The sequence below is a fragment of the Argiope bruennichi genome, chromosome 8 (assembly GCF_947563725.1).
Source record: "Argiope bruennichi chromosome 8, qqArgBrue1.1, whole genome shotgun sequence".
NCBI classification, from domain to species: domain Eukaryota; kingdom Metazoa; phylum Arthropoda; class Arachnida; order Araneae; family Araneidae; genus Argiope; species Argiope bruennichi.
The window spans coordinates 25,994,606-25,998,489 of record NC_079158.1 but is presented as its reverse complement, the minus strand read 5'-3'; positions in this window follow the sequence as shown (position 1 = coordinate 25,998,489).

Sequence of the window (3,884 nt, the reverse complement as noted above, 5' to 3'; positions counted from 1 at the left end):
ACAGATTCAGACAGAATTGTATGGTGTTATTTTAAGCGTTTAAAATTTCACATACAATGTGCCAGGTATTTTCGTAATTTGCAAAAACGCCCATTTTGTTATTCTACGTTCACATGAAATTCACCAATTTAACAACTGCTACATCTGATGTGTGCCAAATTTGAGCTGGTGGATTAAATGGGTATATCTTAAGCAAGTTTACGCCGCAAGGGCCGATTCGAGAAGCTGAACTTTAATAACTAAAATAGTTTGTTTATTATTTTAATTTCTAAATGTGAAAAATTTGAGTTAACGATTTTAATTTATTCTAAACCAAACATACATCTACAGAAATTTTAATTTCAAATTTAGTCCAATTCGTAGAATAATAGAAGGAAAATGCAGAGTTTCTAATATTTGAAAGAGCAAGCAGCATTTAATTTTTGTTGCTCAATTGTTTGCAAAAGGTGCCGCTCTCCTGGGATAAAACGAGAGAGCTGCAGTCGAATTCAATTTTCACTGCAGTATCAAACGTTATATGTATCTTTAGTTTGCAATATAAACTTCGGAATGGGTGCTTTTGATTTTTGAACCAAAAGTATGTAGAATATGCTTTAAACAAGAAATAGGACAATTATAGTTTTTATAAATGAACAATATAATGACCGTACCATTTTAATCAAACATATATACGAAAAAAATTCAAATTTAACTCAATAACTGCCAACTATAAAGAAAAAACAATTTTGTTGTACTTTCACTTCTGCATTCCACGGCATTGGTGCGCAATCGTACAAGGCAATAATTAGACAAAAGGGCCATAGAACAAATATTTTCGAAAAATAAATCCTATAATTTTATCATTAAAGTAATCACTCAGCTTTACAAGCTTTGTGTGGTGTGTTTCAATTTTTCGGAAAGAATTGCACACTAAGAAGAAATTCGTTATTAGATGGTTATTTCAAACTTAAAATGAAGTATACACATTTTAATATATGTAGCTGTTAGAACCGGAGACTTAATATAGTTTCAATCGATGAACATGTTGCAATAAAATAGAAAATATTTTATTTCGAAAGGGGGGGAGGGGTAAAGAGATTTTCACCTGCACTTGTCACGTCATTCACTTTCAGTTTATCTATGGTTTCTCACCTATGTGAGATTTCACAGAAACAAAACAGGATTGAGAGCCGACTTTCTGATTTTATTCTAAGGCATGGTCCTGATTTCATTAAAAATTTGCTGTTTGATATTGAGAAAACAAACAGACACCATGTTTTCAATTAATACATTTTTAAAAAGTTTCTAGTTTTTCAAAGATAAATTTTTAAGTAGAAATTCCCCCAAATATGTAAATTTCCAGATGCAAGTTGCATTTCGCAGATACTGATAACAGCAGAAGCCATGCAAGCAAATATTTCTCTCGCGAATACGACAATGAAATCTAATTCTATATTTGGTTATATCGGTTGCTCATGGCTTAACTCTAGGCAACTATATTCATTATTTAACCTTAAAATGAATTCGAAACGTCAAACGTTGGTAATAACTTAAAAACAGATTTGCAGTTGCGTTGGAAAAATATAGTGTGTCTTTTATAAACTATCCACCTCTAGCTTTTCTTTACTTATATTAAAGAACATACTATTTTTTGTATAGCAATTTTAACAAAAGTTTTATAATTTAATATTTGTTAAATGTATAAAGAACTTAAAAATTTTTTAGTTTCATTCTCAACAAATTTTAATTCAATTTACCGCCTTTATACTTTTTTCCCTTCAAATTAATGCTTTTAACGAAAATCTACCGACGAACTTAAGCCAAGCCGTAAATCAGGGTTATTTTGAATTTAAAAATTTTTTAGATAAAATACTCTTTTTAAACGATGAACAGAAGAACATGTGAAATAAAATAACAATAAGGAAATTACACTTTAACACGCCATTTCTTTCATTAGGAAACTGAATTTATTGAAATCATTTGAAATATTTAATACAATTATCTCCTATCCCACAAATGTTCACATTTTCACGATTGCGCATGAAAATCCGATTTTGGTAAAATTTAAGTTATACAAAGGTTCGCAGAAAGCATGACATTCGAAATTTCACTTATGATTGTTTAAGCTGGAATGCAGTTATCATCGCCGGCAGATATTGAGTTAAAATTGATTTAACCCTTCGACTATGGATCTTAGGGACGGAATAGGGACATTTATATCCCCATTTTTTAATTAAAATTCTGATCAAGGACTGTAGTTCAACGTCACTGTAAAAATATGCCTTTAAAATTTTTTCCATCTTTGTGAAATACCAACTTTTCAACCCCTCCCATCCGGCAAAGCGAGTAGCAAAAAGACGAATCCTTGCTTGATCAACAATGCGTGCTCGTCGCGCCCCTTTCCGAAGAATGTCGCGTCGAGGGAGTCCCCCAACGAAACGAGAAGAACGGTGGAGCGACACAGGTGGGATCGTGACACTGATTAGAGAGAAATTCCTTATACTTACTCATGTGCAGTTAAGGAACTGCATTAAAATATTCGCATTTACAGTGTATATTTTTTAAAGAAATTCTATTACAAATATATTTACACACATTTACAATTGTTAACCCTTTGCTTTCTGACGGCCACTTGATATGACACGAATTGTTTAAAAGAGATGCAAAGTTAAATGATTATCTTCTATTAAGGAAATTCTATACTTTTGGCTTTCCATGTAATGTGACTGATTTACAATCAACTGTTTCCATTCTTTTGTTACATTCACTTTTTTTAACCGAGACTTTTTCAATGTCTTCTGCGCGTTATCTATTTTAATAGTTTAAATAATTTCTGAGTAGAATGTGTGTATTTGTCATGAACGTATCTATATTTGTCTAAATTCTTAATTAAACAATTTTTTTATTGCTGTTATACTATTTATTACCTACCGTATCACCCCATTTTTACGGTGATGTACATTTTCCTGACTTTGACCGATGATTGTACCAATTTTCCCACTACTGTTACTTTTTCTCACCATAGCTAACCGTACACGAGATCACTTTATTATATAAACTGGCTTCAACCATACTTATTAAACAAAATCGTAGTCTGATACCTTTTGATGCGATAGCTAATGAATCGTTCTTTGATTTAAGCTATAAATATTTTAGTCATTACACTATTTTTTATACTCGCGAATCAGGTTACACAATTCTTTTCTTACGGATGTTGACAAAATTGTATGACCAAATTTTATCCTCTCCTACATGGGTTGGTATAAGAGATTTATCACTAAGTCCTTTGTTTCTCTTTTTCTCCACAACTAATTAGGGGAAATTTTCATTTCATTCCAGGTTTTTATTTTCCTGAGTTACTAGAGCACTGGATTAGGATTACTATATTTTAACAAATACAGGGTGTCCTTGAATTCACGAGCCAAATTTTAGTAGATAAAAATATATATAAAAAAACTTTTTAGCAATATGGGGGTATCGAATTCGAAACTGAGCCCAAGAGGGGCTCACAAGTTCAATTTTTAAAGAAAATCATCCACATTCGGTAGTCACTTAGACTACAAATTATATTAATTCTTTTAAATTTTAAAAAATTACACTGACTTGGGTATGTTAAGTGTAGCGAATAGGAGTGAGTTCTTTCAAGTTGTGAAATCGGTCCAGCTGTTGAGGCTGCGGTTTTTCTGCAGAGGTTTTATTTTGCAGTATTTCTCGAAAATGACGGATGAGACGAGGCAAGCAATCGTTGATAATGCATCGAAGTTCTAAGCATTCGTATGAGAAAAAAGTGAGCGAAATCGTATTGTTACGAATCTGTGCTGCGGCGTCTCAACATAGTTCGTTCCATAGGAGGTCCCAGAGCTTGGCGACAAACTTGGCGACGAATTTGGCGATTTTGACGCCAA